The sequence below is a fragment of the Pleurodeles waltl genome, chromosome 7 (genome assembly GCF_031143425.1).
Source record: "Pleurodeles waltl isolate 20211129_DDA chromosome 7, aPleWal1.hap1.20221129, whole genome shotgun sequence".
In the NCBI taxonomy this organism is placed as follows: Eukaryota; Metazoa; Chordata; class Amphibia; order Caudata; family Salamandridae; genus Pleurodeles; species Pleurodeles waltl.
Window position 1 is genome coordinate 124,349,926 of NC_090446.1, and position 12,515 is coordinate 124,362,440.

The window sequence follows — 12,515 nt, forward strand, 5'->3', positions numbered from 1 at the left end:
GGTTCGCCCGCCAGGAACAGGATGGCGGTAGGGGGTGCTGCGGGGCCCCTGGGGGCCCCTGCCGTGCCCATGCCAATGGCATGGGCACGGCAGGGGCCCCCTTAAGAGGGCCCCACAAAGTATTTCAGTGTCTGCCTAGCAGACACTGAAACACGTGACGGGTGCAACTGCACCCGTCGCACCTTCCCACTCCGCCGGCTCAATTCTGAGCCGGCATCTTAGTGGGAAGGTTGATTTGCCCTGGGCTGGCGGGCGGCCTTTTGGCGGCCACCCGCCAGCCCAGGGCAAATCCCAAAATACCCTCAGCGGTCTTTCAACCGCGGAGCGGTATTTTGGTGGGGGAACTTCGGCGGGCGGCGAAGTTAGAATCACCCCCTAAGTGTTTAAAAAGTTGCAAGAACTTGAAGCGCCAGTACACATTTTATTCCCCTGACCCCTATGGCACTTCCTCCTGCCTAGATTACTTCCTGCTGCCCACCTCGGATGTAGGTTCCATAACACAATCTCAGATTCTTCTGAGTGTGCTTTTAGATCATTCCCCGTATTGCTGATGGTTGGGGTGGACTGCAGTGAATACTGAATTCAGCTGACGCCACTCTCTGGGGAAAAGTGTGATGTATAAAATGGGGGGGGGAAGGTTGGTAAGCTAATATAGTGGCTGGTGACAGCAGATCTCCTCTGCAGTCTGGTGTACAAGCTGCTCAATTCTGAGGGCGTGATGCTCCAGGGCGTAGATCTCATAGTAGGGGAATTTGCTTCACACTTTTGGGCTCTGTACACTAGCCGGGAATCCCCTGTCCTAAAGAGGGCCCTACCCAATCTTCACAAGTTGCCAGTGCGAACACTTTCGGCCGCGGAGGTCTTGAGCTAGATCTCCTCCTCCCAGGAGAAGAGGTGCAGCAGGCTATCACTGTGATGCCCTCCGGGAAGGCCCTGGGCCCTAATGGGTTTCCACTGGAGTTGTACAAGCGATATTCCTCGTTGTTATCCCACACTTAATAAGGCTATATGATGACGTGCTCACCTGGGGGCAGCTCGCCCCAGAATTTAGGGGCTTCATGCTCATGGTGATATGGAAGCCAGATAAAGCCCAGGTGGACTGTGGATCATATTGGCCTATTTTGCTTATCAACCTTGACAAATATAATATATATATATATATATATATATATATACATACACATACATACACACACAAATTCTTGCTACAGGAAGGGACTATCGAGTTTGAGGGGTGGAAAAATGTGAGGTGAGAGATTGTAGCTATAGCCTAACACTAGGCTTCTGAGCTAGCATAATCTACAACTTTAAAAGAAGTGGGTATAACAGCTTGAAGTATGACGGGGGCTGACACACCTAAAATATGACGTAAGTGTCACAACTGTAAGAAGGCAGTTACATAAGCTTACAACATATTCAACATCACGTGTTACTTCCCTTCAAACACCGTCTACTTCCCCTGCGCTCTCCCAGGTGCTCCCTCAATCCCTAATGCCTGGCTTTTGTTTGCTCTTTCCTGTTTTAAATAATTAGCATCAAAAAACACCCCCTTCCGTGGTTCCCTACGTATTAACTTCTCCCTCCCTTGGGGGGGGGGGGGGGGGGGGTTACTCGGTGCTTTCTTTTTACTACCAAGCTGCTTTTTAAAAAAATCTGCGCCAAGACTGGCACAGGGCTTCTTGGAACGGTAAATTTAAACAAGCCCTGGCAAAGGAGAAAGCATATGAGTGACAACAGAGACAACCAACCAATGTTAAATACTTGGTTGTTGGATTGTTCCAAAAACCACTGAAAGTTCTAGAATTAGCCACATCGGATCTTCGACAACCAACAGCTATTAGCTGTCAGCAGACGAGACCCAACAAGAAGTTAAAGAGCAAGGCCTTCCGTCTTTTTTTCAAACAAGTTTGAGAAATCAATTTATTTAACAATAGATAATATTGTTCATTGCTCCAAATCTATCAGGGACCTGGCCATAAGCATGTTTCGCGGATTATAACAAAGCCTTCAAAAGTGTGCAAGTCTATGGGCTAAGCTTTCATCATGGAGCATTGCATATAGTCCAATAAAAGCAAGTAGGTCAGTAAATGCAGGGACGCAAGTGTACACTAAACGGGGACAGGGTCGCTACATTTCTGACAGTATTCCAACAAATAAGAGGCAAAAGCAGGGGTATGTGTTGGCTCATCTGCTGTTTAGCCTGTGCGTGTTGATCGGAGGCAAACTCAGCATGAAACAAGAAGTTTACACCAAAATATGGGAAGGAGCATATTCAATATTTTGTAATAAGTGGATGATCTGGTTCTTTTTTTTAACCAGTTATTTGAAACAGCGAGATGAATACAATACAGAATATTGCCTTCATATTTTTTATACCAGTAAAAGATCACATGATTATTAGAAAAAGAAGCAATTTTACGTATGAATAAATACCTTTATTTGGGTGTTTGGCTCAGTAATACATGCTCACCACAATTTTAAGTAGTGAGACTCGAAATGAAATGTGTTTCATTGCATTTTGCCTTCGGTCATTTAAATAACAAAAGAGTGAGGCTCACAGCCGACCCTATTCTTAAAGTTATTAGAGCTAAGCTCATTCCTGCTTGGGCTCATAAGCAGCTAGCCTACATGGAACTGATGACGTAACTAACAAATATTTAGTACTGGCTTTATTTTATTCTAATTGTATTTTCCAACATCATTTTGTGTTGCAACATTCTGATGTTCGTTATTATCAGTTAATAAATTGTATGAGCACTGTAACACTAACATTCAAGACCATAAATGGGAGTGTTCCAACAGACCTACTCTCACTCAAAACACATACATGGTACTACCGCTCTGTTAACCATTACCAACTCACCAAAACCGAACTACCCTCAACTACATCCAGATAGCAATCCTTCCTTGCACTGACTCTCACCTGCCAGCAAAATCAAAGCAACACCCCCGATTCTCCTCTCCAAGCCTGCCACAAAGGCTCACCTTTTTCCAGCTGAAACCAAGACAGCAGAAGCCCATGGCGAGCACAGAACCGCCACTGCCCAAGCAGCACAAAAGGATCCGAAAACGTATACTATTAATTATTAAAGTTGAAGTCTATTTTGTTAATTATTTTCATACCATCAACCGTATTCATCTCCATTCACAATCTACAAGTATCCTCACTGTAAGGAAATGCCTCCTTGGCATGGTTGCCCCCTGACTTTTTGCCTTTGCTGATGCTATGTTTACAATTGAAAGTGTGCTGAGGCCTGCTAACCAGGCCCCAGCACCAGTGTTCTTTCCCTAACCTGTACTTTTGTATCCACAATTGGCAGACCCTGGCATCCAGATAAGTCCCTTGTAACTGGTACTTCTAGTACCAAGGGCCCTGATGCCAAGGAAGGTCTCTAAGGGCTGCAGCATGTCTTATGCCACCCTGGAGACCTCTCACTCAGCACAGACACACTGCTTGCCAGCTTGTGTGTGCTAGTGAGGACAAAACGAGTAAGTCGACATGGCACTCCCCTCAGGGTGCCATGCCAGCCTCTCACTGCCTATGCAGTATAGGTAAGACACCCCTCTAGCAGGCCTTACAGCCCTAAGGCAGGGTGCACTATACCATAGGTGAGGGTACCAGTGCATGAGCATGGTACCCCTACAGTGTCTAAATAAAACCTTAGACATTGTAAGTGCAGGGTAGCCATAAGAGTATATGGTCTGGGAGTCTGTCAAACACGAACTCCACAGCACCATAATGGCTACACTGAAAACTGGGAAGTTTGGTATCAAACTTCTCAGCACAATAAATGCACACTGATGCCAGTGTACATTTTATTGTAAAATACACCGCAGAGGGCACCTTAGAGGTGCCCCCTGAAACTTAACCGACTATCTGTGTAGGCTGACTAGTTCTAGCAGCCTGCCACAAACCGAGACATGTTGCTGGCCCCATGGGGAGAGTGCCTTTGTCACTCTGAGGCCAGTAACAAAGCCTGCACTGGGTGGAGATGCTAACACCTCTCCCAGGCAGGAATTGTCACACCTGGCGGTGAGCCTCAAAGGCTCACCTCCTTTGTGCCAACCCAGCAGGACACTCCAGCTAGTGGAGTTGCCCGCCCCCTCCGGCCAGGCCCCACTTTTGGCGGCAAGGCCGGAGAAAATAATGAGAATAACAAGGAGGAGTCACTGGCCAGTCAGGACAGCCCCTAAGGTGTCCTGAGCTGAGGTGACTCTAACTTTTAGAAATCCTCCATCTTGCAGATGGAGGATTCCCCCAATAGGGTTAGGATTGTGACCCCCTCCCCTTGGGAGGAGGCACAAAGAGGGTGTACCCACCCTCAGGGCTAGTAGCCATTGGCTACTAACCCCCCAGACCTAAACACGCCCTTAAATTTAGTATTTAAGGGCTACCCTGAACCCTAGAAAATTAGATTCCTGCAACTACAAGAAGAAGGACTGCCTAGCTGAAAACCCCTGCAGAGGAAGATCAGAAGACGACTACTGCCTTGGCCCCAGAAACTCACCGGCCTGTCTCCTGCCTTCCAAAGATCCTGCTCCAGCGACGCCTTCCAAAGGGACCAGCGACCTCGACATCCTCTGAGGACTGCCCCTGCTTCGAAAAGACAAGAAACTCCCGAGGACAGCGGACCTGCTCCAAAGAAAAGCTGCAACTTTGTTTCCAGCAGCTTTAAAGAACCCTGCAAGCTCCCCGCAAAAGGCGTGAGACTTGCAACACTGCACCCGGCGACCCCGACTCGGCTGGTGGCGATCCAACACCTCAGGAGGGACCCCAGGACTACTCTAAGACTGTGAGTACAAAAACCTGTCCCCCCTGAGCCCCCACAGCGCCGCCTGCAGAGGGAATCCCGAGGCTTCCCCTGACCGCGACTCTTTGAACCTAAGTCCCGACACCTGGGAGAGACCCTGCACCCGCAGCCCCCAGGACCTGAAGGACCGGACTTTCACTGGAGGAGTGACCCCCAGGAGTCCCTCTCCCTTGCCCAAGTGGAGGTTTCCCCGAGGAACCCCCCCCTTGCCTGCCTGCAGCGCTGAAGAGATCCCTAGATCTCCCATTGACTTCCATTACAAACCCGACGCTTGTTTCTACACTGCACCCGGCCGCCCCCGCGCTGCTGAGGGTGAAATTTCTGTGTGGACTTGTGTCCCCCCCGGTGCCCTACAAAACCCCTCTGGTCTGCCCTCCGAAGACGCGGGTACTTACCTGCAAGCAGACCGGAACCGGGGCACCCCCTTCTCTCCATTCTAGCCTATGTGTTTTGGGCACCACTTTGAACTCTGCACCTGACCGGCCCTGAGCTGCTGGTGTGGTGACTTTGGGGTTGCTCTGAACCCCCAACGGTGGGCTACCTTGGACCAAGAACTGAACCCTGTAAGTGTCTTACTTACCTGGTAAAACTAACAAATACTTACCTCCCCTAGGAACTGTGAAAATTGCACTAAGTGTCCACTTTTAAAACAGCTATTTGTGAATAACTTGAAAAGTATACATGCAATTTTGATGATTTGAAGTTCCTAAAGTACTTACCTGCAATACCTTTCGAATGAGCTATTACATGTAGAATTTGAACCTGTGGTTCTTAAAATAAACTAAGAAAAGATATTTTTCTATACAAAAACCTATTGGCTGGATTTGTCTCTGAGTGTGTGTACCTCATTTATTGTCTATGTGTATGTACAACAAATGCTTAACACTACTCCTTGGATAAGCCTACTGCTCGACCACACTACCACAAAATAGAGCATTAGTATTATCTATTTTTACCACTATTTTACCTCTAAGGGGAACCCTTGGACTCTGTGCATGCTATTCCTTACTTTGAAATAGCACATACAGAGCCAACTTCCTACATTGGTGGATCAGCGGTGGGGTACAAGACTTTGCATTTGCTGGACTACTCAGCCAATACCTGATCACACGACAAATTCCAAAATTGTCATTAGAAATTGATTTTTGCAATTTGAAAAGTTTTCTAAATTCTTAAAAGACCTGCTAGGGCCTTGTGTTAGATCCTGTTTAGCATTTCTTTTAGAGTTTAAAAGTTTGGTAAAAGTTTGAATTAGATTCTAGAACCAGTTTTAGTTTCTTAAAAAGTATTCCAACTTTTAGAAGCATAATGTCTAGCACAGATGTGAATGTGGTGGAACTCGACACCACACCTTACCTCCATCTACAGATGAGAGAGCTAAGGTCACTCTGTAAACTAAAGAAAATAGCAATGGGCCCCAAACCTACCAAAGTACAGCTCCAGGAGCTTTTGGCAGAGTTTGAAAAGGCCAACCCCTCTGAGGATGGCAACTCAGAGGATGAAGATAGTGACTTGGAGGGAAATTCCCCCCCTCCAGTCCTACTTAGGGAGAGCAGGGCTTCTCAAGCCCTGACTCCACAAATAATAGTCAGAGATGCTGGTTCCCTCACAGGAGGGACCAACAACTCTGAAATCACTGAGGATAACCCCAGTGAAGAGGACATCCAGTTAGCCAGGATGGCCAAAAGATTGGCTTTGGAAAGACAGATCCTAGCCATAGAGAGGGAAAGACAAGAGATGGGCCTAGGACCCATCAATGGTGGCAGCAACATAAATAGGGTCAGAGATTCTCCTGACATGTTGAAAATCCCCAAAGGGATTGTAACTAAATATGAAGATGGTGATGACATCACCAAATGGTTCACAGCTTTTGAGAGGGCTTGTGTAACCAGAAAAGTGAACAGATCTCACTGGGGTGCTCTCCTTTGGGAAATGTTCACAGGAAAGTGTAGGGATAGACTCCTCACACTCTCTGGACAAGATGCAGAATCTTATGACCTCATGAAGGGTACCCTGATTGAGGGCTTTGGATTCTCCACTGAGGAGTACAGGATTAGGTTCAGGGGGGCTCAAAAATCCTCGAGCCAGACCTGGGTTGACTTTGTTGACTACTCAGTGAAAACACTAGATGGTTGGATTCAAGGCAGTGGTGTAAATAATTATGATGGGCTGTACAATTTATTTGTGAAAGAACACCTGTTAAGTAATTGTTTCAATGATAAACTGCATCAGCATCTGGTAGACCTAGGACCAATTTCTCCCCAAGAATTGGGAAAGAAGGCGGACCATTGGGTCAAGACAAGGGTGTCCAAGACTTCAACAGGGGGTGACCAAAAGAAAGGGATCACAAAGACTCCCCAGCAGAAGGGTGATGAGACAACCAAAACTAAAAATAGTAAAGAGTCTTCTACAGGCCCCCAAAAACCTGCACAGGAGGGTGGGCCCAGAGCCTCTTCACAAAACAATGGGTACAAGGGTAAAAACTTTGATCCCAAAAAGGCCTGGTGTCATAGCTGTAAACAGCATGGACACCAAACTGGAGACAAGGTCTGTCCCAAGAAAGGTTCCACTCCAAACTCCCATCCAGGTAACACTGGTATGGCTAGTCTCCAAGTGGGATCAACAGTGTGCCCAGAGCAAATCAGGGTCCACACTGAAGCTACTCTAGTTTCTGAGGGTGGGGTGGATTTAGCCACACTAGCTGTCTGGCCGCCTAACATGCAAAAATACAGACAGCAACTCTTAATTAATGGGACCAGAATAGAGGGCCTGAGGGATACAGGTGCCAGTGTCACCATGGTGACAGAGAAACTGGTTTCCCCTGGCCAATACCTGACTGGAAAAACTTACACAGTCACCAACGCTGACAATCAGAGAAAAGTACATCCCATGGCAATGGTTACTTTAGAATGGGGAGGGGTCAATGGCCTGAAACAGGTGGTGGTCTCCTCAAATATCCCAGTGGACTGTCTGCTTGGAAATGACCTGGAGTCCTCAGCATGGGCTGAGGTAGAGCTAAAAACCCATGCAGCAATGCTGGGTATCCCTGAACTGGTGTGTGTGAAAACAAGAGCACAGTGCAAGGCACAGGGTGAAAAAGTAGAGCTGGAGTCTGGAAAAATGGCCCAGCCTACCAAGAGAACAGGAAAGTCAGTTGGGAAACCAACTGCAACACAGCAAAAGAAAGGGAACCTCTCTTCTCAGGAAGAAGTTCTGCCCTCTGAGGGAACTGAGCCTTTGGAGCTTGAACCTTATCAGGTTGAGCTCTTAGGCCCAGGGGGACCCTCAAGGGAGGAGCTGTGTAAGGGACAAGAAACCTGTCCCTCTCTTGAAGGCCTTAGGCAGCAAGCTGCTGAAGAGTCCAAAGGCAAGAAAAATGGAACACATAGGGTCTATTGGGAAGATGGGCTCCTGTACACTGAGGCCAGAGACCCCAAACCTGGTGCCACTAGGAGAGTGGTAGTGCCTCAGCTGTTCAGGGAGTTCATCCTAACATTGGCCCATGACATTCCCCTTGCTGGACATTTGGGACAAACCAAGACGTGGGAGAGGTTAGTCAACCACTTCTACTGGCCCAATATGTCCAACATGGTTAAGGAGTTTTGCCTCTCCTGCCCCACCTGTCAAGCCAGTGGTAAGACAGGTGGGCATCCAAAGGCCCCCCTCATTCCACTTCCAGTGGTGGGGGTGCCCTTTGAAAGAGTGGGTGTGGACATAGTTGGTCCACTAGAACCTCCCACAGCCTCAGGAAATATGTATATCCTGGTAGTAGTGGATCATGCTACCAGGTATCCTGAAGCTATTCCCCTTAGGTCGACTACTGCCCCTGCAGTAGCCAAGGCCCTCATTGGTATCTTTACCAGAGTGGGTTTCCCTAAGGAGGTGGTGTCTGACAGAGGTACCAACTTCATGTCAGCATACCTAAAGCACATGTGGAATGAGTGTGGAGTGACTTATAAATTCACTACACCTTACCATCCACAAACTAATGGCTTAGTTGAGAGATTCAACAAGACATTAAAGGGCATGATCATGGGGCTCCCAGAAAAACTCAAAAGGAGATGGGATGTCCTCCTGCCATGTCTGCTTTTCGCTTACAGGGAGGTACCACAGAAGGGAGTAGGGTTCTCACCCTTTGAACTTCTGTTTGGTCATCCTGTAAGGGGACCACTTGCCCTTGTTAAAGAAGGCTGGGAGAGACCTCTCCATGAGCCTAAACAGGACATAGTGGACTATGTACTTGGCCTTCGCTCTAGAATGGCAGAGTACATGGAAAAGGCAACCAAAAACCTTGAGGCCAGCCAACAACTCCAGAAGTTTTGGTATGACCAAAAGGCTGCACTGGTTGAGTTCCAACCAGGGCAGAAAGTCTGGGTTCTGGAGCCTGTGGCTCCCAGGGCACTCCAGGACAAATGGAGTGGCCCTTACCCAGTGCTAGAGAGGAAGAGTCAGGTCACCTACCTGGTGGACCTGGGCACAAGCAGGAGCCCCAAGAGGGTGATCCATGTGAACCGCCTTAAGCTCTTCCATGACAGGGCTGATGTGAATCTGTTAATGGTAACAGATGAGGATCAGGAGGCAGAGAGTGAACCTCTCCCTGATCTTCTGTCATCAGACCCAAAAGATGGCACAGTAGATGGAGTGATCTACTCAGACACCCTCTCTGGCCAACAGCAGGCTGATTGTAGGAGAGTCCTACAACAGTTTCCTGAGCTTTTCTCCCTAACCCCTGGTCAGACACACCTGTGTACCCATGATGTGGACACAGGAGACAGCATGCCTGTCAAGAACAAAATCTTCAGACAGTCTGACCATGTTAAGGAAAGCATCAAGATGGAAGTCCACAAGATGCTGGAATTGGGAGTGATTGAGCGCTCTGACAGCCCCTGGGCTAGCCCAGTGGTCTTAGTCCCCAAACCTCACACCAAAGATGGAAAGAAAGAGATGAGGTTTTGTGTGGACTACAGAGGGCTCAACTCTGTCACCAAGACAGATGCCCATCCAATTCCAAGAGCTGATGAGCTCATTGACAAATTAGGTGCTGCCAAATTTCTAAGTACCTTTGACTTGACAGCAGGGTACTGGCAAATAAAAATGGCACCTGGAGCAAAAGAAAAGACAGCATTCTCCACACCTGATGGGCATTATCAGTTTACTGTTATGCCCTTTGGTTTAAAGAATGCCCCTGCCACCTTCCAAAGGTTGGTGAATCAAGTCCTTGCTGGCTTGGAGTCCTTTAGCACAGCTTATCTTGATGATATTGCTGTCTTTAGCTCCACCTGGCAGGATCACCTGGTCCACCTGAGGAAGGTTTTGAAGGCTCTGCAATCTGCAGGCCTCTCTATCAAGGCATCCAAATGCCAGATAGGGCAGGGAACTGTGGTTTACTTGGGACACCTTGTAGGTGGAGGCCAAGTTCAACCACTCCAACCCAAGATCCAGACTATTCTGGACTGGGTAGCTCCAAAAACCCAGACTCAAGTCAGGGCATTCCTTGGCTTGACTGGGTACTACAGGAGGTTTGTGAAGGGATATGGATCCATTGTGACAGCCCTCACTGAGCTCACCTCCAAGAAAATGCCCAAGAAAGTGAACTGGACTGTGGACTGCCAACAGGCCTTTGACACCCTGAAACAAGCAATGTGCTCAGCACCAGTTCTCAAAGCTCCAGATTATTCTAAGCAGTTCATTGTGCAGACTGATGCCTCTGAACATGGGATAGGGGCAGTTTTGTCCCAAACAAATGATGATGGCCTTGACCAGCCTGTTGCTTTCATTAGCAGGAGGTTACTCCCCAGGGAGCAGCGTTGGAGTGCCATTGAGAGGGAGGCCTTTGCTGTGGTTTGGTCCCTGAAGAAGCTGAGACCATACCTCTTTGGGACTCACTTCCTAGTTCAAACTGACCACAGACCTCTCAAATGGCTGATGCAAATGAAAGGTGAAAATCCTAAACTGTTGAGGTGGTCCATCTCCCTACAGGGAATGGACTTTATAGTGGAACACAGACCTGGGACTGCCCATGCCAATGCAGATGGCCTTTCCAGGTTCTTCCACTTAGAAAATGAAGACTCTCTTGGGAAAGGTTAGTCTCATCCTCTTTCGTTTGGGGGGGGGTTGTGTAAGGAAATGCCTCCTTGGCATGGTTGCCCCCTGACTTTTTGCCTTTGCTGATGCTATGTTTACAATTGAAAGTGTGCTGAGGCCTGCTAACCAGGCCCCAGCACCAGTGTTCTTTCCCTAACCTGTACTTTTGTATCCACAATTGGCAGACCCTGGCATCCAGATAAGTCCCTTGTAACTGGTACTTCTAGTACCAAGGGCCCTGATGCCAAGGAAGGTCTCTAAGGGCTGCAGCATGTCTTATGCCACCCTGGAGACCTCTCACTCAGCACAGACACACTGCTTGCCAGCTTGTGTGTGCTAGTGAGGACAAAACGAGTAAGTCGACATGGCACTCCCCTCAGGGTGCCATGCCAGCCTCTCACTGCCTATGCAGTATAGGTAAGACACCCCTCTAGCAGGCCTTACAGCCCTAAGGCAGGGTGCACTATACCATAGGTGAGGGTACCAGTGCATGAGCATGGTACCCCTACAGTGTCTAAATAAAACCTTAGACATTGTAAGTGCAGGGTAGCCATAAGAGTATATGGTCTGGGAGTCTGTCAAACACGAACTCCACAGCACCATAATGGCTACACTGAAAACTGGGAAGTTTGGTATCAAACTTCTCAGCACAATAAATGCACACTGATGCCAGTGTACATTTTATTGTAAAATACACCGCAGAGGGCACCTTAGAGGTGCCCCCTGAAACTTAACCGACTATCTGTGTAGGCTGACTAGTTCTAGCAGCCTGCCACAAACCGAGACATGTTGCTGGCCCCATGGGGAGAGTGCCTTTGTCACTCTGAGGCCAGTAACAAAGCCTGCACTGGGTGGAGATGCTAACACCTCTCCCAGGCAGGAATTGTCACACCTGGCGGTGAGCCTCAAAGGCTCACCTCCTTTGTGCCAACCCAGCAGGACACTCCAGCTAGTGGAGTTGCCCGCCCCCTCCGGCCAGGCCCCACTTTTGGCGGCAAGGCCGGAGAAAATAATGAGAATAACAAGGAGGAGTCACTGGCCAGTCAGGACAGCCCCTAAGGTGTCCTGAGCTGAGGTGACTCTAACTTTTAGAAATCCTCCATCTTGCAGATGGAGGATTCCCCCAATAGGGTTAGGATTGTGACCCCCTCCCCTTGGGAGGAGGCACAAAGAGGGTGTACCCACCCTCAGGGCTAGTAGCCATTGGCTACTAACCCCCCAGACCTAAACACGCCCTTAAATTTAGTATTTAAGGGCTACCCTGAACCCTAGAAAATTAGATTCCTGCAACTACAAGAAGAAGGACTGCCTAGCTGAAAACCCCTGCAGAGGAAGATCAGAAGACGACTACTGCCTTGGCCCCAGAAACTCACCGGCCTGTCTCCTGCCTTCCAAAGATCCTGCTCCAGCGACGCCTTCCAAAGGGACCAGCGACCTCGACATCCTCTGAGGACTGCCCCTGCTTCGAAAAGACAAGAAACTCCCGAGGACAGCGGACCTGCTCCAAAGAAAAGCTGCAACTTTGTTTCCAGCAGCTTTAAAGAACCCTGCAAGCTCCCCGCAAAAGGCGTGAGACTTGCAACACTGCACCCGGCGACCCCGACTCGGCTGGTGGCGATC

The 12,515-nt window shown here is 48.6% G+C and overlaps 1 protein-coding gene across 6 annotated transcripts in view; it reads right to left on the reverse strand.

Annotated features, from left to right (window-relative positions):
* The window catches only part of TPD52L2 (TPD52 like 2), a 130,144-nt gene that overhangs the window by 105,466 nt on the left and 12,163 nt on the right, over window positions 1-12,515 (reverse strand). The gene's annotated exons all lie outside the window — the stretch shown is intronic.